The 26,277-nt window shown below is 39.7% G+C and overlaps 1 protein-coding gene across 3 annotated transcripts in view; it reads left to right on the top strand.

Moving 5' to 3' along the window:
- Positions 1-26,277, top strand: part of TRIM33 (tripartite motif containing 33) — a 129,950-nt gene that overhangs the window by 60,506 nt on the left and 43,167 nt on the right. The gene's annotated exons all lie outside the window — the stretch shown is intronic.

Here is a 26,277-nt window from a genome sequence, read left to right as displayed (position 1 = left end):
CCCCCCCTTTTTTTAACTTTACTGATTTTGAGAGAGAGAGAGAGAGAGAGAGAGAGAGTATGAGTTGAGGAGGAACAGAGAGAGAGGGAGAGAGAGAAACCCAAGCAGACCCTACACTGTCAGCGCGAGCCCAATGTGGGGCTCTAACTCACAGACCATGAGATCATGACCTGAGCTAAAGTCAGACATTTAACCAACTGAGCTACCCAGGTGCCCTAGTCCAGCCTTTTCTAAAGTGTTCTTCTTATAACACTTCTGCTAATTTGATAGAAATAGGTTTTATGATTCTCCTGCCAAAAAAGGGTAGCTTAAGTTGGATTAACCACATTGAAATGTGTTTCTTAACTGTAGGATATCTTAGTGCTTTTAATTCCTTGGGTTCATTGGAATTCATTAGAATCCTCTTACAGAGGGAATATATTAATCTTAATAGCTAACAATTACTGCATCTGTAGTTTGTGTGAGGCACTTTTCAAAAATGCTGCATGTTTGTTTGTGTAACTCATACCAACTACCCATGAAGTGCTGGTACTGGCATGGCAACTGTTTTAAAGGTGAGGGAGCCCGCTTACAGAAAGCTTTAGTAATCTGTACAGGGTATCGCCATAGGGGATAGAGCCTGGGTTTGAACACAGGCAGTTGGATCTGTTTTCAGTCCATATGCTCATTTTCTTCCATATGGTATATAGAATATAGTCACAGTATATGGAATCTCTTACACTTGACCACAGGTAAAAAAATAATGATCTTTGTTCTTTTTTAAGGCATAATTCATTGTTATACAGGACATTTGTGTAGAATTGCTTCTTTAAATCTTTCTATCCTTAATTTGTCCCCAAATTTCATCTTACCTGTAGGTTGGCTAATGCTTCACTTGGAGTGGCTAATCTTGTGGATGCCTTCACCTCAGGGCCAAATTTTACCATTGTTTGTTTTGTAATAATCTCAGTAAGACATTAAATTACCATTCTCACAGCTGCAGTCAGATCTTTGAGTTCTTGGGTTACTTAGGGGTTTTCAAATTGTTGGTGAGAAGAAAAAAGAGAAGGAAGATGGCATCCATTTTCACAAGAAAGAATAGCTTCAATGGTCTCTTCTTCAGAGTTTAACCCTGGCTGGTCCTTCTTTTTCCCTCATCATTTTCCTTTGCCACTTATTTTCAAGTGCTAATTATCTCTTGAATGTTTGCTCCCTTTTCTTTAGTTCACACTCTGTATGTTTTCCAGGATAGGCTATTACAGAACCCTTGTCATTGGACTTAAGACCCTAGGTTCCTGTTACTGCAACACATGTAGAGTTGGTCTCTCAGCTCTGAGTTTTACCTTGTCAAATTCACTGTGTCCACATTGCTGCCAGGATTATTTTGCTAAAATAGAGTCCCTCCCTACCCTTCAACCCTTTTATTTTTTAATTTTTTTTAAAAGATTTTATTTTTATGTAATCTCTGTACCCAATGTGGGGCTCGAATTCACAACCCCAAGATCAAGAGTCATTACCTACTGAGCCATTCACCCCCCCCTTTTTTTAAATGTTTGATGTTTATTTATTTTTGAAGGAGATAGAGGCACAGCATGAGTGGGGGAAGCACACACACACACACACAGAGAGAGAGAGAGAGAGAGAGACATAGAATCCGAGGCAGGCTTTAGGCCCCGAGCTGTCAGCCACGAACTGTGAGATCATGACCTGAGCTGAAGTCAGATGCTCAACTGACTGCCTCACCCAGGCACCCAAACCACCCCCCCCCCCAGGCACTCTCTTATAGCACTCTCACCCCCTTTTTAAAAACACCCTTTAGTGGCCCCCCATAACTAAAGTTTCAAGTGTTCAATATAGCTTACAATATTGAGTATTCTAGAGTCTTTTCATCATCTGTACAAAGTTAGGAGACCTACCTGTACAAAGTTAGGTAGCCCGCAAGACTACCTTTACTTTTGACATCAACTGCAGATTGCAGTAAGAACTCTAAAGGGAAAAGAGCGTGCAGTTCAGCTCATTGATATGATTTGTCATTACCATCTTCAATTAGAGTTGTAGCTTTCTTTAAAAAAAAAAATTTTTTTTTAATGTTTTATTTATTTTTGAGACAGAGAGAGACAGAGCATGAGCAGGGGAGGGGCAGAGAGAGAGGGAGACACAGAATCTGAAGCAGGCTCCAGGCTCCGAGCTGTCAGCACAGAGCCTGATGCGGGGCTTGAACTCACAAACCGCGAGATCATGACCTGAACTGAAGTCGGAAGCCCAACTGACTGAGCCACCCAGACGCCCCTAGAGTGATAGCCTTCTAAACAAGATGCTGTCTGCTTACTTGGAACTGCTATCCAGAAACCAAACAGTTTGCATGCTCTCTCCCTCTCTTTTAAATTTAAATTTATTATTTAGTTTTGAAGTGTAGTTGACAACTGAGCAGCTCTTTTTTGGTTATTAGAGAGCTGTTATAGGGCACCACCCATGTGATTCTGGGATTTAGCAACTCCTTGCGTGGTTTCAAAGTCATACTTAGGGGAAAAGAGGCTTGCTCATAATCAATAAATACCTCTTTGCATCCTGCTGGTTGCATGTTTCTGTACAAACCATTTCTATTTTATACAGAACTCTTCTGGGCACTGCCTTCCTTAACTGGAGTGTTCTTCCGTCACCCAAGACATTATGGGTATTTCAGGTTGCAGGGTTATTTTATGTCCTTCAATCATAGAGTCAGTCTCTGTTAATGTCCAACAGTAAGCTAGTAATTTTCTATCAAATGGCATACATTTTACCATGGTATCCAGAAATTTTCTGGTCCAAAATCCCAATGGTTGCTGCTGAGTGGCACTCCCAGGCCTTTGCCATAAGCTCTAGTCTACATAAGTATGTGTTGCTGACAGTCCCCAAATCATGTCTAACTGGATCATAGGGACCCAAGAACATTGGGAGAGAGACTGTTTTTTGTAGTTCAGACATGGCCTGCCTTTGTTCAGGATCCCATTCAAATACAGCCGTTTCTGCTTAGTTGTATTTATTGGTGCTACTAACCATTACAGGGTGTGGAATATGTGTCCTTCAGAATTCAAATATGGCAACCACATGTTAGGTTTCTTGTTTAGTTCTAGGGCTAGGTGGCAAAAACTACTTTTCTTCTTCTATGGAATGTAAATGGTGGCACCTGCTTAGGTTATTCTTAAGAATTTCACCAGTTTGGGCAGGTCCTTGGACCTGTTGGATTTATCAACAGCTTCTTTTGGTCATGTGTGTCCTTATTGCATTAGGTCAGCCCTACCTTTATCTTTAGTTTGTTATATTGTCATGGTATCATCAAGATAGTGTATCCCTTCTAACTCCATCATACCAGTAAGCTGGTGAATTGAAATCACCTTGTGGCAATATAGTAAATGTAAATCGGGGTGCTTTCATGTGAAGGAAAATTGCTCTTGGCGCTTTTTTTTTTTTTTTTTTTAGATTGAAGCAGAGAAAAAAACATTTGCAGGATCAGTCAGAGTAGCACTCTCTTACAGTCTGCTATATGTTTCTTTTTCTAGTATTTAAGTCGTACCAGGGACTGCTGATGTTATGGGGGCACTACCTTATTCAAGCTTTAATAGTCTACTGTTAGTCTTGATGAGCCATCCACTTTTGTCACAGGCTACCTACACATTGTTGTTTAGGGAATTCATTGGTACCAGTGTTCTAGCTTATAATTTGTCATTAGAATGGTAATCTCTTTGTCCACCAGGTATCATATACTGTCTCAAATTTCTGTGGGCTCAGACAGTTTCAGTGGTTCCCATTTTAGCATGCCTAGTCAAGCCTGGTCTTAAGGTGATAAATTTATATGCCTTCTCTTTTATAATACCAGTCAGACACATTATCCATCCCAATAATACATTCATGTAAAGGAGATGTAACCACTTCACAGTCTGTTCACATATTCCAATTTTCATCCAATTTTTTTTACCTTAATTCTGTTAGCTATTGCCACTCGACCCAGTCTAACTGTAGGTCCCCATTAGGACTTTGACAGGTTTTAGAACTAGAGCGCATTGGGCTCTCATATTAAGGAGTCCCAGAAATGTCTCTTATCCATCCCCTGCCTCTGTCCACACAAGTGCAAATTGTTGTGGTTCTCTAGTTAGGGGCTGAGCCAGAAGAGCCTGGCCTCTCCTTAGGTCTTCAATTTGATTAGTTAATAGGACATTTGCTTGCCCTTGGCAATTCCAGGTCAGGGTTTTCATTGTCCTCTTTGTCCTCTGGCTTTTAAATTTTCTCAAAACTGGGGTAAATACAGCAGAGTTCTGTAGGGCTTTTTAATATTGAGGAGCAACAGCTCTCATTGGTCTATCCAACCTCTAGTCATGCTAAATTAAGATCTTTGTTTCAGCTCTATCAATGTCTGCTTTATTCATCCCATTTTTAAATAGCCATCTGAAGATTCCATCCTACTGTGTTAAATCCCTCGACTCTCCCCTTTGTCTTTCTCTGTTTTTTTTTAATGAATCTCTAATTTTCTTACCATCTGTAAGATGCATAATGGGAATCTGAGACCGTAAATCCATTAAGGCTTTTCAGATCATTGCTAGATTTTGCAGCAGTAAAGTTACACAGGGTGCCCATGTAAGAGTCCCCCTTAATCACAGTATTTACTATGACCTCAGTGACAAGCATGCCCAGTAGGTGAATATCCTGGTTTCATAATGCCAACCCAGCATGGCTTGCATAAGCAGCATATCGGCCACTTCTTCTGGGGAATTCCACTTGACATTTATAGTAGAAGGACAGTCCTCCATTTCAGGGTCAGCAAACATTATGGGGTCATTTATCTAGTCCACTGGGCTAGCCGTGTCCTTGGGAATGACCTCCTGTGTGTCTGAATTATGTATAGCCATCTGTGGTTGTTCACTGTGATTGTGGTAGGGACTTGCCAGTCCTGCATCAATTCAGACGTTGCTCTTCTATTCTGCACCATTCAAAACCAATGATGCTTCCTCTAGGTGATCACTCTCACAATATTTTAGTAGCTTCAGGAAGCATCAGTCTACAAAATGAGGCATTCCTTTGTATTATAATCTCTAGTTTCATTCGTTTCTTGGTTTTCTCTTTTTCTCAACCTGGACTACATTCTTTTTTTTTTTTTTTTTTTTTAAATTTTTTTTTACATTTTATTTATTTTTGAGAGAGAGAGAGAGAGAGAGAGACAGAGCACAAGTGGGGGAGGGGCCGAGAGAAAGGGAGACACAGAATCTGAAGCAGGCTCCAGGCTCCAAGCTGTCAGCACAGAGCCCAATGTGGGGCTCGAACCCACGAACCGTGAGATCATGACCTGAGCCGAAGTCAGTTGCTTAACTGACTGAGCCACCCAGGCGCCCCTGGACTACATTCTTTGATCAGAAGTCATAGAGGTATTCTCTCTCTGTTTTCCCAGCATACTTTTTCCCTTTGGAGTGGCCCTGAGGCTACTAGTGACCATAGTTCAGACTTGACTGAAACCTAAGCTTTGCCTAGTATCAGGATCTGTCCTAATACACTTTCATTTTAGTTACTACAAAATCAGTAACCAAGGGATTGTATAATTAGCTTGCTTATTAGTTTGCATTTTCTTTTTTATCCAGTGAGTCAACTCCTAGGGAGTTGGGTCTGCCTTTCTAAATTCCATCGGTAACTTACCTCTAGTAACTTCAGCTGCAATTCCATACCATAAGTTACTAGGTAATCATCTAGGAATCAAAGGCTCATAAACCCCTGTCCTCTCATCCTTCCTTTTCCCAAACCACATGTTTCAGTGAGTCAGGATCATTTTAGTGAATCCCATTTCTGATACCAACTGTGAAGTTAGAGAACAATCCATAAGTGCTCCCTCACTTTTGACATCAAATGCAGAATTTGAGGAGCCCCCCAGCCACCCTTCTGACACCCATTGCAAGTTCAGGATTTCCTGAGTCTACTATCAAATTCAGTAATTTACTGGAATTGTTAGATAATTTGCTAGAACTCACTGAAAGTTGTTATACTGATGGTTACATTTATTGTAATGAAAGGATACAGATTAAAATCATTCAAGGGAAAGACGTATGGTGCAGAGTCAGAGTCTAGGAGTGTTCCAAATGTGGAGCTTCCAGTTTTCTCTGAGTGGAATCTTGGACATAACTAACTCTTCTCAGCAATGATGTATGACAGTATGCATGGAATATTGCCCAATAAGGAGGCTCATCTGACCCTGGGTGCCTAGAATTTTTATTGGAGCTGTGTCATGTAGAATATGGTTCAGTGTCGATGTGACTGACCTGTCTCTAGCCCCTCCTGAGGTTGAGCTGACACCATGTGACCTGAAGCCCCCTGTAAATCATATCTTTAGCGTATAGCCTAAGGCACCAGGTAAAGTTTTATCAGGTAGTACATTTCAGTACTCCTGGTAGTTGAAACAAAAGCCAGACCCCTTTTTGATAAGGGTGAACTCATTTTTACAGTTTTTTAATTCCCATTTGTGCTCTTATACTAGCGTATCCCCTGTTTTAAACTAAATCTGCCTTTACAAATGCTATTTCGTAAATTGGAACGCATCTTCCTTATCTGTCAGAAATATTTAACCTTAAAACCAGTTCACTTTTGGTGTGTTTTCTTCACCAACACTTTTTGTTTCATCTTTCTCACTCCTTTTCCCTGCCTGGACATTAAGGCCTTTTAGGACTAGTTCTTCAAGGGGCTCACTTTCCTGTATGCTCAGTAAGTTTTTAAAATATGATCAAGTCACCTGGTTACCCACCTCTTCTTGAGTCAGTTATGCATGCAATTGTGATAATTTATATTTCCTTAGAAAATCATCTGCTTAGTAGAAATTTTAAAAACATATTCACTTAGAATTAAACAGCATTAAGATTTTACAAAAATAAGGTTATATCTCTTGTTAATAATGTTGTATAGCTGAATTTATTTCCTTTTTCCTTATAAGCCTGGCCATAGGTTTGATTGTTTAAAAAAATTTTTTTTTAATGTTTATTTATTTTTGAGACAGAGAGAGACAGAGCATGAACAGGGGAGGGTCAGAGAGAGAAGAGACACAGAATCCGAAGCAGGCTCCAGGCTCTGAGCTGTCAGCCCAGAGCCTGATGCGGGGCTCGAACTCATAGACTGTGAGATCATGACCTGAGCCGAAGTTGGAAGCTCAACCGACTGAGCCACCCAGGAGCCCCTAGGTTTGATTGTTTTATTGGTCATTTGAGTGATCAGTTCTTGAAGTCACTTATTCTGCTCTTTAAAAGCATTCTAGGGGCATGCCTGGGTGGCTCAGTCGGTTGAGCAGACTCTTGATTTCAGCTCAGGTCATGATCTCTTCGGTTCATGAGATCGAGCCCCATGCCCTGCTGACAGCACAGAGGCTTCTTGGGACTCTCTCTCTCTCTCTCTCTCTCCCTCTCTCCCTCTCTCCCTCTCTCCCTCTCTCCCTCTCTCCCTCTCTCCCTCTCTCCCTTTCCCTCTCTCTCCCTCCCCCCCCACCCCCGTGTCTCTCTCTCTCTCTCTCTCTCTCTCTCTCTCTCTCTCTCTCTCTCACACACACACACACACACAAAATAAATAAACTTTTAAAAAAGTGCTCTGATTCTCACAGTTCTCTTATATCTTCATTCTTTCCTTAGCTTAATTTTGTTTTACTTTTCTTAGATTCTTATGTTGAATCTTTAGTTTATCAAAAAAATTAGTCTCATTCCATAATCATTGACTTACACGTGTATAGTTTTGGGGCTCCCCCACCTCCTTTTAAAGATAATTGCTACATATTATAGGGATAAAGAGGATGAACTCTGATGTGTCTGTGTATCTTTTAAATGGAGATAATATAGTACCAACTTTATAAGCTGGCTTATAAGGATTGAGTGAGAATTGTACCTATAAAGTGCTTAGCACAATAAGTACTCAGTATCAGTTTAGCTGTTATTACTAATATTGTGACCTGTACATTTTCTTTTTTCTCTCTTTTTAAAAACATTTTATAGAGGTCTTTGGTTTTCTTTATGCTTTATGGCCTTGGAAGTTGTTCTCAAAAAGGAAAATGGGCGCCTGGGTGGCTCAGATGGTTAAGTGTCTGACTCTTGATCTCAGCTCAGAGACTCTTGATCTCAGATAAAGCTATAGAACTTTATGAAATTTTGTACCTCAGAACATTACATGGTTTCTAGCTATATCATGTTGTTATCCCATCTCCTTCTTATAATTCTGCTCATGATACATGAATAAAATAAGTATACACTTAAAAAAAAAAAATCAAGAATGAGAGAAGAGACACCAGCGGATATTTCAGTGAATTTTTCAAAAGCTGGGAAATGGATTGAATATTTGGTGGATCTGATAATTGACTTAGTAGAGTTGAATGAACTACAACCCAAGGGTATGCAAAGGAGATATACACAGAAAGCCATGTGATTTAATTCCCAGAAATCTGTTAAGGATCAGGATTTAGAGGCAGTAGGTATCACAAAAGTTGGGCTTATTCTCTTGGGGATATTAGCTCTAGATGACAAGTGGGGATGAGGTTTATGACTGACATCAGGGAAGGTAAGTGTAAATCTGCATTATACTGTGGGACCTTCACTTCCCCAGACTTGATTCCAGATTGCCAGAAGTGACATTTTTTTGTTCAACTTTCCCCCTTTATATGGTTTTCTGTCCCCCGCCCCCCCCCCCCGGAATTAGAGGCCTTTTCACTCACTCTCTGGAGAAAATGATCAAAAGGGGTCTTCAAATGTTGACATTTGGGGTTCATTTCTAATTAAAAAGATGAAGCCCACCAGTTCGTAAGTTCTGCTCTCACACAGACTCTAAGTAGTTTTTAAGTACAGTAAAACTTTGGATTGTGAGTAATTTTGTTCCGCAAATGTTCTGCAAGATGAGCAAACATTTCTAATAAATTTTGACTTGATAAACGAGCGATGTCTTGCAATATAAGTAGTAGGTGATGCCGAGTACATGATCACAACTGACCCAGTGGTTCTTGAAATTTGCTTTGATATACAAGTGCTTTGGATTACAAGCATGTTGCCTGAACGAATTATGCTCACAAACTAAAAGGTTTTACTGTATATTTGAATGTGAACAGATGAAAGGATCATCCAGCATTTGAGGAGAGCCACCCTCATGTGCCATATGCCGTACATTGTGGGCTGTGGTGATAACTCTTCCCTCTTTTGTCTGGCTTCAAATATAGAGACTGGAAAAGCTAAATATTTCCTTTCTCAGCTTTCCTGGCATTTGGTTAGCTCTGGTCCACAGTTTATGCCCATAAAATACAAATGGAATTCTGCTTAGTTTGTAATTTTTAAAAGGGACAAATGTTGCTGGTATCAGCCCTTTTCCAGCTTTTTCCTTCCTTGAATTAGGATGTGATGCCTGGAACTGTGGCACCATTATATGCTCATGAAGGTAAAGCCAAGATCATCTGAGAGATTCTAGCTTTGATGTTATTTAAGTAACATCATCAGCTACATTTGGTCTTGTTACATGAGTCTTTATTAGTCACTACAGGTGTACACATTCTGATTGACACAGCTACCTACATGAAAGAGACCAAGACACTGAAAAAAAGGTCATGAAAAGCATAAGATAATATAGGAATAAAAGGAAATATAAAATCAAAGTTATGACATCCCGAGAGATATGACAAGCTATTGGTCACAAAACAAGGATAGAATCTTTGTAAAAGAATTCATTAAAAGAAGAAATAGCTCCTGGAAGTATGATAGCCGAAACAAAAATTAATAGGTTTGGTAGATAAATTCTAGTTTGTCTCCTAGAAAATAGAGCAAAAAGAGAAAATAAAAAACAGGTAAGAAAATGACAAGGGGCACCTGGGTGGCTCAGTCGGTTAAGCCTCTGACTCTTGACTTCTGCTGAGGTCATGATCTGATCGTTTGTGAGTTCTAGCCCCACATCAGGCTCTGCACTGTCAGTGCTTGGGATTCTCTGTCTCCCACCCTCTCTCTGTCCCTCCCACACTTGCTCTCTGTCTCTCTCAAAAATAAACATTTTTAAAAAAAGAAAGAAAATGACAAGATACCCAACAGCCAACCAGTATGAATTACAGAAAAAGAAGTGATCAAATAGTAATTCAAGAAGTTCTCCTAAGAACCTAGCATTGCCAGTCTGAAATGACCCATTTAGTGCCCAGTATGTTGATTAAAAAAAAGACCCACGAGAAAGTATATATCATTATAAAATGACAGTATGTTATGGATTAAAGTGAAGATCAGCAAAGTTTCCAAAGTAGGCAACATGTAATGAAATGGAAATCTAAATAGGATCTTTATTTAAAAAAAAAAAAAAATTTTTTTTTTTTAACGTTTATTTATTTTTGAGACAGAGAGAGACAGAGCATGAACAGGGGAGGGTCAGAGAGAGGGAGACACAGAATCTGAAACAGGCTCCAGGCTCTGAGCTGTCAGCACACAGCCCGATGCGGGGCTCGAACTCACGGACCGTGAGATCATGACCTGAGCCGAAGTCGGACGCTTAACCGACCGAGCCATCCAGGCGCCCCTAAATAGGATCTTTAAATACAGTAATACCCGGAGATAGAAGATGCTGGAACAGTGATTTTAAAAGTTGGGAGTAGGGGCGCCTGGGTGGCTCAGTTGGTTGAGCGTCCGACTTCAGCTCAGGTCATGATCTCACAGCCCATGAGTTCGAGCCCTGCGTCGGGCTCTGTGCTGACAGCTTGGAGCCTGGAGCCTGCTTCGGATTCTGTGTCTCTCTCTCTCTCTCTCTCTCTCTCTGCCCCTCCCCTGCTTGTGCTCTGTCTCTCTCTGTCTCAAAAATAAATAAAAACATTTAAAAAAAATAAAAGTTGGAAGTAGGGAAAGATTTTCAACTTTGATTTCTATAGCTAAATTTTTTTTTTCTTTTTTAAAGATTTTTTTAGGGGTGCCTTGGTGGCTTAGTCGGTTAAGTGCCCAACCTTGGCTCAAGTCATGATCTTATGGACTGTGAGTTTGAGCCCCACGTTGGGCTCTGTGCTGACAGTTCAGAGCCTGGAGCCTGCTTCAGCTTCCATGTCTCCCTCTCTCTCTCTGTCCCTCCCCCACTCACGCTCTGTCTCTCTCTGCCTCTCTCTCAAGAATAAATAAACATTAAAAAAAAGAAAATATTTTTTTATTTTTAAATAATCTGTATACCCAACATGGGGCTCAAACTCAAACCCCAAGATCAAGAGTTGCATGCTCCACCGACTGAGCCAGTCAGGTGCCCTTTCTATGGCTAAAATTATTAAGGTGGGTCAGCATGCAAGGATTCAGAAACTGCTTCCCATGCACCTTTTCCTGGAGAACTATTAGAGAATGTGATCCACAAAAATGTTAGTAAACCAAGAAAGTTAATGTTGAATTGTGGGTGCCAGAATGACAACTGTATAGTAGCTAGATTAACTGAAGCATAAAGACTGAGGATATCTCCAGGAAAAAAATGGAACCACTGTAATATACTTGATATTGTTAGGTCATTTGAAAAATAATATTGACAAATTTTTGACATATCTGGTGGAACATGAGATTTATTAGGGATTAGTAAATTGAAAGTTAAGCAAAGCAGAACAGAGGGCATTCTTTAATTTCCCCCTCTCCCAAAAATTCTATAAAAAATGAAATTATTCTGATTACATTCCTTGGCTTATCACTGGACAATATTTATATAGTCATTCATTAATTCAGTAAATGCATGCCTGCTGAGTGCTAGGCATGGTATATTTCAGTGACAAAACTATGTAGTCACTATCAACGAGGACCTAAGTTTTCATAGGGTCAAACAGTAAATATATCAGATGCTGATCGTTATAGAGTATTTTTCTCTATAAAGCTGGGAAATTGGGACAGTGTACGTGAACATGCGGATGTGTAGGTTTTTATTTTAAATAGGGTGGTTTCAAAAGACTTCCATGTTGAGGTGGGCTTTGAGTGGAGACTGAAGTAGGAATGGGAGCACCCCTGCTTAAACTTGACAAGTCAGGGGAGTGTGTTTCAGCTTCATTATTTTCCATAATTTTATCTTCTGTTTTATCTGTTCCCTCCCCTGCTTCTTCCATCCCCACTGTCACTGTGTCTAGTTTACTTTGTAGCTGTTACGGCATTTTAAAATTCATTGTGAGTAGTTCTTAGGTCTTTGATCTTGTCGGCAAGAGTTTCTCTGGTGTCTTCTGTGCTTTTATTCAAGCCCAGCTATTAGTCTTATGACCGTCATTCTAAATTCTTGTTCAGATATATTGTTTATGTCTGTTTTGAGATATCTTGGCTGTGATTTCGTCTTGAACTTCCTTTTGGAAAGAATTCCTCCCGGTTTGTCATTTAGGCTGTTTCTGCCTTTTTTTGTGTTATAAAAGCTTGCTATGTGCCCTGCACCTGTGAGAACTGTATTTAAAAGGGGTCATACACTGTCCAGGGCCTGGCACTTCAGGAGGTGTTTTTGGTGTATGTTGCATGCACTGTTGTTGTGTCTTGGCTGCTCTGTCCCACTGGTCAGTCCTGTACAGAGCTCCTCCTTGCTTGTAGTAGTGGAGGTGTGCTTTGATGTGTTAGCTGAAGTTATAACCCTGGGGGGGAAAAAGGAGAAGGGGTGGCGAGAGCCTGATCCCATAAAAAGAAAAATGAAAGGGGAGAAAAGAAGACCAAACAGAGAATCAAAAAACTATAAGGCTAAGTCCAGAGAAAGGGAAGGGAAATTAAAGCAGACAGAGAAAAGGTGGAGAAAAAACAGAATAAAAATGCCAGATCAAACAAACAACAAAGATTAATAAGAATTGACCAAAAATAAATGAGATCTATGAGCCTGATTCCAAAAGAAAAAAAGAAGAGGGTAGAAAGAAAAAGGAAAATAATGAAAGAAGAAAAACAAAACAAAACAGTTGTCTGTTGATGCCTGGGACCAGTGGCCATGCTGGTCTGGAGGAGAGGGCATCTGGTTTGCTCAGTGTCAGTCTCCCTCCAGTAGGTTGCTAGGCACGGAGGGTGGGGTTTGGTTACCTCCACTGGGGCCCGCTGTGCTGTTCTCTGAAGTCCTACCCTGTTGGTGTTGGGGGGAAAAATGGTGACACCGAGTCTGTCCTCACCGGACCAGGTATCTCAACCCACGCTGTTAGTACAACCCACAGAATACTGGCCTTTGGCTTGCCCTGCTCTGCAGCTCTCCTGAGACTTCTAGGCACTGGGCTGGGATTCAAAACCCAAAGTCTTAAAGGACCCAGCTCTGTGTGGCTCACCTCCCCTGTTCCAGAGTAGGGCCTCTCCACCCTGCTCATAAAAGGCCTTTAGCTTGCACCTGCAGGGTCTTTTGTTCTTGGGGGGGCAATAAACCCTCTTCCCAAAGTACTTGGGGAGAGGGACTATTCTCTCCCAGCCTGCCCCTGAGATGACCACACCATGCTGTACACTCTGGGGCTGGCTCCCTCCTCCCCAGGAGCACACCAAGGCTCCTGGCCTTGCTCCGGAAAAAGTGCACTTCCAAACATCCCGAGTTTCAGCTCCTAGGGCTGTTTGCAAAAAAGAAACTGTCACTCTCTGTATTTCTTGTTCCCCAGCCGGTAGTCCAGAGAGGTTTTCCTCATGTGCTAACTTGATGCTGCACTTTCACAACCCCTCTCTCTTTTCTGTCCCTTTTGTCTCTCCACAGAAAGGGTTCCCTTCCCTCCGTGTCAGTGCCATTTTATTTCCTCTAATTCACATACACACACCTCGATCCCATCAAGCTGTCTCCCTCCAACTGTGGAGATCCTTCTGCCACTTCACAGATCGATTTCCTGGGTGTTCCAAGTGATCTGACCTCAATACAGCTGTGTTTGAGGGACGAGGAAAATCCCGGTCTCCTTACTTCTCTGCCATCTTAACTTCCTCCTTGAGGGGAGCATGTTTCAGATAGAGGGAAAGCAACTGCCAGAGGCCAGAGATAGCAGCATACTTGACTTCTTTGAGGAGCTGCATGGTCTGAGTGGAATGAACAAGGGGGAGATTGGTATCACGTGAGGTCAGAGGGGCAGAAAGGGCCAACTTATTGAGTTCTTTGTAGGCCATTGGAAGAATGCTGGCTTTTAGTCTGAGTAAGACACTCAAGTTTTGAGCAGTGGAGTGATTTGACTGATTATTGTTTTAAAATGATCTCACTGTAGTGAGGAGAGATTGAACTGGGGCAAAGATAGAATGATTTCAGGAGTAGATTCCTTAGTGTCCCTTACCCATTTAGCCCATCCCCCCTCCCACAATCCCTCCAGTAACCCTCAGTTTGTTCTCCATATTTATAAATCTCTTGTGTTTTGTCCCCCTCCCTGTTTTTATATTATTTTTGTTTCCCTTTCCTTAGGTTCATCTGTTTTGTCTCTTAAAGTCCTCATATGAGTGAAGTCATATGATTTTTGTCTTTCTCTGACTGACGAATTTCACTTAGCAGAAAACCCTCCAGTTCCATCCACGTAGTTGCAAATGGCAAGATTCCATTCTTTTTGATTGCCAAGTAATACTCCATTGTATATATATACACACACCACATCTTTATCCATTCATCCATTGATGGACATCTGGGCTCTTTCCATACTTTGGCTATTGTTGATAGTGCTGCTATAAACATGGGGGTGCATGTGTCCCTTCGAAACAGCACACCCGTATCCCGTGGATAAATGCCTAGTAGTGCAATTACTGGGTTGTAGGGTAGTTCTGTTTTTAGTTTTTTGAGGAACCTCCATACTGTTTTCCAGAGTGGCTGCACCAGCTTGCATTCCATACAGATACTACTCTTGTCTTAATTCTTAGCAGTTTTAATATACAAAGATTTGATCGTTCAGACACCCTAGTCTTTGTTCTTTGAACTTCTTTCTAAAGTTTGTGCCCTTTACATTACCACTCACATCCGTGATTGTACACTAGACCTTGGCATTTCCAATAGTTGTATTCAAGTTGAAGCATTCCTCTCTCTGACTACATCTTCTGTCATTCCCAGCTCATTCTGCTTAGTATCAGACTTCCACAGTTATTTGCCACTCAGTAACTTATTTTAGTCCATTGATGCCACTACTCTACTCTTTCACTTTACCTCATTCCATTATGTTCTCAACCCTCTTCCAGTTTAATTTTAGGCTGATCATTCTTACTCTCTTGCGTTTAGCCTTGACTCCTATATCCCACTTGGTATAACTCTCTTGGCAAAACCACAATCTTGATTAAACCCAGCTTCCCTTCTGTCATGCTTTGCTTATGCAGCTGACCACCATGAGAGAAAAAACACATGATACCACCGGTCCTGTTCTCAATTCATGACCATTTATCTCAAGTAGACTCTCAATGTTACCTGGCAGTCATACTGTGCATTAGCAGTGTTTCCTGTCTTAAATGTCCGACATTTTATCCTCCATCCTCATTCGCAGACACTGGCACTGCTTCTTACTTCAATGAGAAAACTGAAGCACTACAAAGAACTTATGCAGTCTTCCTCTACCATATCTACTTGTCACCAAGCACCTGCACCCACATTTCTACATCTGTCTGTTATCTTAGTTGAAGTCTCTTCTTCTATGAAGCCAGTTTCTCTCCTTATGCCTTAGATTCCATCTCATCTCAAGCAGTTGAGGAAATTGCCTCAGCAGTTTGACTTTCTCTGCTAGTGTCAGTTTTTCACTTTAGCAGTTTTCCCACCAGTATTTTAATATTCTGCTATTTTTTTTCTTCCATCCTTAAAAATGAAAGAAAATGTTAAAACCTTCTCATCAACCCATTTTCCCTGCCGGCAGCTATCCCTGTTCCTCATTGCAGCAAAATATTTTGAAAGGATTGCTTATCATCATGGTCTCCTAATGTCTCCTTATTCTCTCTGTCAGCATTTTATCAACATTGTTCTTTTCAAGGTCGCCAATAACCATTGAATTACTAAATCTAGAGGTCACCACTTGGTTATCATCTAAATACTTGACAGATCAGCAACATTTGACATGGTTGATCATTCCCTCAATACATATTACTTACTTGGCCACCAAGAGACCACATTCTTTTAGTTTTCCTCCTACCACACTGATTGCTTCTCAGTTTCATTTGCTCATTTTTCTTCATCTCTTAATGTTGGTTGTGCCAGGCATTACTTCATTATCTACAGCTACAGATTTATGGCTTTAAATACCATCCATATGCTGGCGATGTCCATATTTCTATTTCTAGCTCAGTACTCTCTCCTGAACTTTCAGATTTATCTATTCTATAAACTGTAACATGTCTTCTTGAGTGTTGGCTTTCTCAAATATAATATATCCAAAATAGAACTGATCACTTACTCCAGTTCTTTTTCACTGGCAGCCTTGCCCTATCTCAGCTTGTGGCGGTTGCAGTTTTTCCATTGCATAAGCCAGAAATCTTGGCACGATCTTTGATTCCGCTATTTTCTCCTACCCAAACTCAAACTTACCAGAACATCTTTTTGGCTCCCCCTTCAAAATACATCCCTGAATCTCACAATTTCTTATTACCTCATTGCTATTAGTTCCATTGCTACTAGGCTGGTCTCAGCCATCATCATTTCTTGCCTGGATTACTGCAGTAGTCTCCTCAGTCATCTCCATACTTCTGCCACTGCCCTCCTTCTGTTTATTCTTAACTACTAGAACAGTCTCATGTCTGATTCGCTCCCTGCTCAAAACCTGCAGTGGCTCTCCACTTCAGAATAAAAGTCAGATTCCTTACGGTGGTCTGTACGTTAATATTTCATCTGCTACTACGTTTCCCCCTCACTCTGTACTTTCTTGTTTCTAAAACATGGCAGAGATGCCGCTTCCTGCCTGTTTTCTCTGTCTGGGGCTCTGGGTCCACTTGTTTCCATGGCTCACTTCCATACATCCATGAAGTCTGTTGCAAGGTAGTTTTGCCAACAAGATCTACTCTGAGAAATGTATTTAAAATTGCAGTTTTCCCCTTTACTCCTAATCCTTCTTATCCTGTTTTGGTTTCCTTCCTTCCTTCCTTCCTTCCTTCCTTCCTTCCTTCCTTCCTTCCTTCCTTCCTTCCTTCCTCCCTTCCTCCCTTCCTCCCTCCCTCCCTCCCTCCCTCCCTCCCTCCCTCCCTTCCTTTTTTATGTTGTACTTATCACCTCCTAAACTTGTTCTGTAATTCACAACTTATTTTTTGTGTACTTCCCATTAGAATGTAAGCTCCTGAGGATAGGTGTCTTTATTTTATTTATTGCATCCCAAGAGCCTAGAACAGTATTTGACACACATTTAGACATTTCATCTATCAGCAAATACTTACTAATTTAGATATAGGAAAAAAAAAAGGTATAATAGGCCTACCTGAATATAGGATGTCAGTTCTATCTTTTTATTTTCATAGAAATCAATTTTTAATTAAATAATTGAAGGGTACTTGTTCTGTATCTTTAATTGGGAGGCCCTCACTCTTTTAAAAAAGTATGTATGTATGTATGTATGTATGTATGTATGTAATTTCTGCACCCAACGTGGGGCTCGAACTCATGACCCTGAATTCAAGAGTTGCTTGTTTTTCCAACTGAGCCAGCCAGGTGCCCTGTAGAGGCCCCTATTCCTTTATTTGGAGTGTTTAATCCCATGACATTTAATGTAATTATTGATAGGGTTAAGTTTACCAGTTAGTTTTGTTTTTCATTTTTCTTTTCTCTGTGTGGTTTTTTTTTTTTTTCCCTGCTGTGTTTCAACTTAATAAACTGTTTTTGGTATTTCATTTTATATCCACCTTCAGGTTTTTGTTTTTTTTTTTTTTTAAGTTTATTTTGAGAGAGAGCACTTGTGTGAGTGGGGGAGGGGCAGAGAGAGAGAGAGAATCCCAAGAGGCTCCACACTGTCAGCACAGAGCCTGACATGAGGTTCAAACTCACAAACCGTGAGATCATGACTAGAGCCAAAATCAGGTGCTTAACCAACTGAGCCACCCAGGAGCCCCACTTTCAGCTTTTTAAGCTCTAACTCTATTATTTTTAACGATTGCTCTAGGGCTCATGATACACAACTTTAACTCACAGCCTCCTTATCATCATTTCCTACTTTACGAATACAGTAACCTTACAAAAGGATAATTCAGTTTATCAGACCCTCTTCCTTTGTACTAATGCCATATCATTTAATCATACATACTTTGTAAATCTTACCTTACGATGCCTTTTTAAAAAAATAACTGTCTTTTAAGGAGATTATGAGAAGGGAAAATAAAATTATAGATTTTCTGTTTTTCCATTTATTACCATTTCTATTTTTCTTTATATCTTCCTGTTTATATGAGTTACCATCTTTTATCATTTTCCCTTTCCTGACGAATATCCTTCAGGATATTTATTGTTTTGTAGGTCTGCTGCAGTGAATATTCTCAGCTTATGTTCATTAGAAAATCTTCAGTTTAGGTGGATGTTTATACTAGTTACAGAATTCTGGATTGACACTTTTTTTTCTTTAAAGATTCTAAAGCAGTCATTATTTGTATTCTGGCCTCCTTTGTTTTTAATGATACTATGCATATTGTTCTTCCCTGAACACCCTGTTGTCTGGTGCATCTCTGGCTACTTTCAAGATTTTCTCTTTTTCTTTGGTTTTCCCCCATTTGACCATTATGTTCTAAGATACATATTTCATTCTGTTTATTCTGTGTGCGGTTCACTGACATTCTTTGTCTATAAGTTTATGGTTTTCATCAAATTTGGGATGTTGGCCATTATTTCCTTAAGCCCCCGCCCCACCCCCTCCCCATTGTTGAAATCTTCTAGAACTCTCAATCTATAACTCTCGTATGTTAGGGTATTTGTTTTTCTCACATGGGTCCCTGAGGCTTTGATCATTTTCCTTTAATCTATTCTTTTTTAGACTTATAATTTTTCATTTGTATTCATTTTCACTAGTCCTTTAGCCATCTCTGTTTGCTGCTAAGCCCATGCAGTGAATTGTTTCAGTTACTGCACTTTTCTAGAATTTCCATTTCTCTTTTTATAGTTTATTTTCTCCGCTCAGATTTTCTGTTAGTTCACTCACTAAAAGATGTTTTCATATAAATTGTGTTTTGTTTTGTTCTTTTGTTTATTTATTTTGAGAGGGTGAGAGAGAGAGAATCCCAATCAGGCTCTGTGCTGTCAGTGCAGAGCCCAACGCAGGGCTTGATTTCATGAGCTATAAAATCATGACCTGAACCAAAATCAGGAGTCGGACGCTTAACTGACTGAACCACCCAGGCACCCCTAAATTTTGAATAAATATAACCCACTTAAAGTCTTTGCTAAATATAACATCTACACCATTTTGGTGTCCGTTTCTATTGAGTACATTTTTCTTTATTTTGAGTTATATTTTACTGTTTCTTTGAATGCCTAGTGATTTTTTCAAATTGAAGTTTGGAAGTTGTGGATGTTCTATTATAGAAACTTTGGGTTCTTTTATTTTCCTTTGTAGACTGTTGATTATTGTTCTATCAGGGAGTTAAATTACTGGTTCATCACCTTGATACCTTGTATAAGCTTGGTTTTCTGTTTTTTAAGGGATGATCTAAGGAAAGCCCAAGGTATTTCCCAAGCCTCTCTAACTTGGTTGGACTCAACTTCTAAATTCTATTTCTTGAAAGATCTTGTGAGGGTTTTAGGCTTTGTGGGGGCAGGATAGGCCTAGGATAGAATTTATTCCAAACGCAGTTTTTTCTTTTAAGATATGGCCTTTCTGGTTTCTCAGGTAGATTGCCTGGGGAGGTAGACAAAGTCTTTTCCCCCACTAGCTTAGGTGGAATTCTGTCTCTTAGAACTGCTTGGCTCTAGTTTCTCTGTTCCACAGTCAGTTTCTTAGCAACTGCTCTCTTAATCACCAGTGCTTGGACTGGGGTGAAGCAAGGAAGGTGCTTAGAGCCAATGCATAAGGAGGGGCTCCTTTTCATGGCTCACCCTACACTTGCACTTGCTCCATCTGAAAGTCAGAGCCCCCTTATGTTCTGCACTCTGGGTCTCCTTTGTCAAACCCTAGTCCCACCCTGGTACATCACCAACTACAGTGCATCACTTCCGGTGTGATGGAAAGAGCATTAGTCCCAGGGTGAGGGAAGCGGGAGGTGTAGGTTAATTACAGAGAAGATAACCCAGGACCTAACTAGGGGAAGTGAAGGAAGTCATTGCAGAAAAATGAGAGAACAAGATTTTGGTCTGGAGACAGGAAAAGAAGTGAAGGGTCAGATGCAGGTTGGGAAAAGCCCTGTGATCAGGATGAAGCTAAATGGCTTAGGGGCGCCTGGGTAGCTCAGCTGGTTAAGCATCTGACTCTTAATTTTGGCTTGGGTCATGATCTCACTAAGGGCTCTGCGCTGACAGTGCAGAGCCTGCTTGGGATTCCCTCTTTTTGCCCCTCCCCTACCGATTCCCCCTCCCCCCTTTTTTCACTCTGTCTCTCAAAATAAATAAACATAAAAAATAAATAAATGGCTTAGCATATGGAGAGTGAACAAAATTGGGTTGCCAAGAGCTTGCTTTTACTGGGAGCTAGTAAGGTCTCCTGTTAAGCCTTGCATAATCTCATGTTGTGCATGTACAGCCCAGATATTGACCAGGGACTTGTGAGGAATTCATTTATTTTGTATCTTTTTTCCCCCCTACTCCCCAACCTCACCCTGTATGGCTTCCTCCATTCCAGTGTCCTGTTCACGAATTCCAGCTGCTCAGTAGTCCCAAATTCTGACTTCTGCCTCTTGCCTCCTCAGCTCAGACTTCTGGGCTCTGTTTGGTCTCCAGTTCTCTGTGCCAGTTATCCTGAAGTTTTCAATGCACAGGATGGTGGTGGGGCTCTCTAAAGGATTGCCTGTAGTCCTGTGACTGAATATAGTTGCCGCACATATTTCTTTCATATATATATATATATAACTATAGTTATAGTTTCACATATTAGTTTTCTACCATTATCGTTTATAGGCCCTGGTGGCAGGCCAGTCTGGTATCAGTTATTCTGTCATGGCTGAGAGTGGATGTCATGTATGTTCCACCTTAATGTTTTTTATCCTCAATTGAAGTTTTGTGTATAGTTGGGTATTTGTAGATTGTTTTTTAGGATCATTATGGTTTAAGTGAGTGTGTTGAAAATATGAGGCATTTTTGTTAAAGAACAGGATAGTTTATAATAGAAGTCACTTGAATAGAACTATATAAGTGAAATTTTTCTAAAAGATTTTCCTAAGAAAGAACTTTTCTTGTAATTAGGCTTTTATATTGAAAAATAGATAAATGGGTGGGTAGATAAGATGGATGAATCAGCTTTAGAGCAGATATCTTTCATTCCTTGATGTAGACCTACCTGGAGAGCTTTAAAAAAATACTGATGCCATAGTCCTACTGCACACTGGTTAAATAAGAATCTTAAGTTATATTTTGGGTATAAAAAATTTTTATAGTATTTTAAAAATACTGGCAAATCACACCAGGTGATTTTTGTTATTCAGTGAAGGTCAATAACCTCTACCTTAAAGAACCTTTGCCAAACTCAGTTTTAAGTTTTTCTGTAAATTTTTGCAAAGTTCAAAAAGATTTCAGATAACATCCAAATTGATGGTAAAAATGACACCTAAATTCATATATATCCTCAATTTTCTCAGGGAGCTAGATTCAGAGCTGTGATGATAAATCAAGATTTCCTATCCAGATATATTGTTTTCATGTAGTATATTGTTGGACAAAAGTAGCTTGTTTATTGAACTTCATTCTGTATCCATTCAGCTCTTTTGTGTAGTAAATATTTGAATCTTCACCATATACCAGGTATCATGCTAGGTGATGACTGTGTATAGTAATAAAAAATACTGAGATGGTCTTTGCTATCTTGGAGTCTTACAGTCTATGTGAGACTTGAGATTGAAAATATGGCTCAGTAGTAGTTCACTTTAGCAGTTAACTCCAAAATAAAATTCATTCCTTTTTGGTTTTGCAGAAAAAAAGTTAATTTTAGGAGCATCTGGGTGGCTCGGTTGGCTAAGCATCTGATTTTGGCTCAGGTCATGATCTCACAGTTCATGAGATTGAGCCTGCATGGGATTCTCTCTCTCCCTATCTCTGTCCCACCCTTGCATGCACATGTGTGTGTTCTCTCTCTCTCTCTCTGTCTCTCTGTCTCTCTGTCTCTCTGTCTCTCTCTGTCTCTCTTTGCATGTGCAGGGTAAAAAGGGTACTTTTAGTATTATAGTTTGTGTGCCTATCAAACAGCTAGGCCTCAGATTCACTTACCCAGCAGAATGATTGTTTATGACTAGAAAAGAAGAATTGAGTATGGCTAAGAGTTAGCTTAAATGAGAGGAATATCAGGAGAGAAGATTTGAGAAATAAACCTATTCAGAGTAATTAGTTACCCATTTAGCAAAGTAATTAGTTACCTACACAAAGATGTGTGTTGGTAAAAATGTTAATTGGTAAATCATTACAAAAGTAAAAACTCCATTGCTTGGTCATTTTCCTTTGCAGTGGTGCAGACATGATTCTGATCATTGATGGTTTTATCTATGATTTCTGCATGGCTGGTTCCTATCTTTTAAAAATTTATTTTATTTTTAATTAATTAATTAAATTTTAATTTGAGAGAGAGAGAGCTGGGGAGAGGGGCAGAGGGGGAGAGAGAGAGAATTTTAAGCAGGCTCCGCATTCATTGAGGAGCCTGATGTGGGGCTTGATCCAGCCACCCTGGGATCATGACCTGAGCTAAAGTCAAGAGTCGGATGCTCAACCAATTGAGTCACCCAGGTGCCCTTGGTTGCTATCTTTGAGATCTCAGTATAGACTCTTCAAGAACCCTTTTCTGTGTTCCTGTTCTAGAGTTTTTTGTCACTCATGTCATCTCTATCACAACTCTATTTAAATTTTTGTTTTCTCCTTACTCAGGATGTAAGGGAAGGAAGAAGAATACCATATGTTATCTTGTTTACTGCGGTATCCCTACCCTTTGAATGCTTTCTGGCAAATAGAAGAATTCAGTGCATATCACTAACGACTGCATACTTTTAAAAAGTTTTAAAGTCACAACATCATATCATATATACAGAGAAGTACTTAAAAATACAGTGTAAGGAGTGACTAAAATATCTTTACAAATCTGGATTTTTGGTGTATTTTTATATCTAACTACTTGATAAATGAAACTTTTATTTCTTTAAAAGAGAACTTTTTTAATGCTTACTTACAATTGAGAGAGAGAGAGCATGAGAGGCGGAAGGGCAGAGAGAGGGAGACAGAATCCAAAGCAGGTTCCAGGCTCTGAGATGTCAGCACAGAGCCTGATGCGGGGCTTGAACCCATGAACCCATGAGATCATTCCCTGAGCAGAAGTTGGATGCTTAAGTGACTCAGCCACCCAGGTGCCCCTTCTTTCTTTTTAAAATGTTTGTTTATTTATTTTTGAGAGAGCATAAATAGGGGAGGGGCAGAGAAAGAGACAGAGAATACAAAGCAGGCTCTGTGCTGTCAGCGCAGAGCCTCATGCAGGACTTGAACTCACAAGTTGTGAGATCATGATAGGAGCTGAAACCAAGAGTCAGTTGCTTACCTGCCATCGAGGTACCCTGGAACCACTAGGTATTTTTTTTAGTTCTGTGAAAAAAACTTGCTGAGACACTAAATGGCATCAAGATTCAGAAAGTTTGGGAGCTTCTTGGCTATAGTTTATCCATTGTTTTATTTTTATTTCTTTTAAAAAATATTTTCACGTAATCTGTGCATCCATTGTGGGCTTGAACTCACAATCCCAAGATGAAGAGTCACATGTTCTATGGACAGAACCAGCCAGGTGCCCCTCTGTTGCCAAATATTCTTAATTGTATATAGTGTTTTAGAGATACCCCACTTCTTTGCCACATGTCTGTTATTTTTTTCCTTCTTGGTTCTAAGACCTTTTCATGTTGATTCGTTTTCTTTTCCTGAAGTTTTATTATTTTTAGAATCTTCTTTAGTAAGAGTCTAGGGTTTCAGTTTGTCTAAAAGTATCTTTGCTCCGCTCTCACTTTTGGAAGTTTTTTTGCTGTGTATAGCATTTTATGTATAGGTTGTCAGTTAATTTTTGTTGTTAGCATGTCAGTTGTACAAGCACATTGCCTTTTTGTTCTTAAGAGGTCAGTAAACTTTGTTTTTCTTTGAAGGTAACCAGTTTTTGTTTTCTGACTGCTCTTTACTGCTTTTTTGGTTTTCTCAATCTTTGGATTATGTCTTTCATCAGTAATCTCTCCAAATATTACATCTGTTCTTGTCCTTCCTTCTGAAACTCCAGTTAGATGTATATCAGACCTTATATCATTCTTCGTGTCTCTTATGTTTAGTTTCAAAATGCAAGATAGGCATTTTCTTCTGAACAATCTCAGTTCATGAATATTCTTTTTAGCCATGCTAAACTTCCATTAAATCATACCATTACATTTAAAAATGTTAAAATCTGCCAGCCAAACACCACCCCCTCTTAAAACCTTTTTATGTTGAGATGTGTTATCAAAAAAAGTATACAGCACCTTTGTATTCTTTCCTCATCTTTTTAAATAGTTGCCCGACCATTTGCTAGCTGTTTCATTCTTTAAATTTAGTAAACATAGATATTTTGCTTCTGTTAGTGGGTCTTTTCTTCCTCTTTGTTTTTCTGTTGATTTTTACTCATTTCCTTATATATATGGCTTTTGTAAAGTAAGAACTTTTCATTTACTTGAAAAATTATTTATGCAGATTCTTTGTCTAGAATTATGCTGGTTTTCTCATTAAAGGATTGATTTCCTTTTGCTAGTGCCTAGAAGCACTACCAGTTGGGGCCTTTAAATTTCCAGAACATTGTTTTGGACTACCAGATGATGTGTACTTTGTTTAAAACTCAACGTATGTGGTGCTTTGTGGCTTCTATTTCTAAGGGTTTTTCCTTCCTGTCTTCCACAGCATTATTGTAACTTTTGTTTAGTCCCTTAGAAGTGTTTACTCTTTTTACATCTTTACACTGAGGTGATAGTTCTTTTATGTGGTGTAGCTATGCACATGGGAAAGCATCATCACAGTCAAAATAGTGAGTGTATTTTTCATCCCCAAAAGTTTCACCTTTGTGTTGAAAGGTTATTTTGCTAGATAACTAAGTCCTTTGCTGACAGTTTTCTTTCAGTAATTTAAAGGTACTGCTCCACTCTGTGACTTGCACTGGTTCCATTGAGAAGTCTGTTCTGTTTTTATTCATCTGTATATAATGTATGTTTTCTTCCCTTCCAACCACTTTTAAGATTATTACTGGCTTTAAGCAATTTGGAAACAATATACCTCAAGAGTAATTTTCTTAATGTTTCTTGTGCTTGGCGGATATTGAAGTTCTTAGATCTGTAAGGCTATTTTTTTTTTCTTTTATCAAATTTGGAAAACTTTACACCATTATTAGAATTTCTTCCAATATTTTTTTCCTCCTTCCTCTCCCCATTTGGGGATGCCAGTTATACATATATTAGAGTTATCACAGGTGTCCCCAAACTCACTATTCTTCTGCTCCTCCCACCCTCATTTTTTTCTCTGTTTGATTTTGGATTGGATTAACAGTAGATTAGACATTGTAGAAGAAAAGATCCATGAATTTGAAGACAGCATTAGAAAGTAATAGCCTGTTGTCTTACTGAAGTCTTCCGTAACTGCACTATCAGCTGATGTCACTGTGTGCCCTTTGAGATTTAATTAAAGTTGGCTTTCATTCCCTGTTCTCTTTATGTGAGAATCCTAATGTCTTCAAGTTTTCTTGAAATTTCTACCCTTTTAGGTTCCCATAGTTGCTCAGAGTTCCTACTCTCTGCAATTCTTCCTGAACTCTTAGGGCTTATTATCATTTCCCCTTCATATAGAGCCTTAAGTAAGGAACATAGTCTCATTTTAAAATTTTCTTAAAAACATGAAGTCTCGGGGCGCCTGGGTGGCTCAGTCGGTTAAGCGTCCGACTTCAGCTCAGGTCATGATCTCGCGGTTTGTGGGTTCGAGCCCCACGTCAGGCTCTGTGCTGACGGCTCAGAGCCTGGACCCTGCTTCGGATTCTGTGTCTCCCTCTCTCTGCCCCTCCCCTGCTCACACACTGACTCTCTCTGTCTTTCAATAATAAACGTTAATTTTTTTTAATAAAAAAAAATGAGGTCTTTATGTGCATAGTAGACTTTTTGTTGTTGTTGAAGGATTGAGGTTTTACATTGTTACAATGCAAATCATTTAAAATTACTGGTAAAAATAGCAGTGACAACTAATTTTAAGCCCTTACAGTGCTTCAGTAAGCAAAGCACTATGCTTATTAAGAGCTTTGTGTATTTTGACCAATTTAATTCTTGAAATAGTCCTGTAAACTAA

Source organism: Acinonyx jubatus, chromosome C1 (assembly GCF_027475565.1).
Source record: "Acinonyx jubatus isolate Ajub_Pintada_27869175 chromosome C1, VMU_Ajub_asm_v1.0, whole genome shotgun sequence".
NCBI classification, from domain to species: domain Eukaryota; kingdom Metazoa; phylum Chordata; class Mammalia; order Carnivora; family Felidae; genus Acinonyx; species Acinonyx jubatus.
This window is presented reverse-complemented; position numbering and strand designations above follow the sequence as displayed.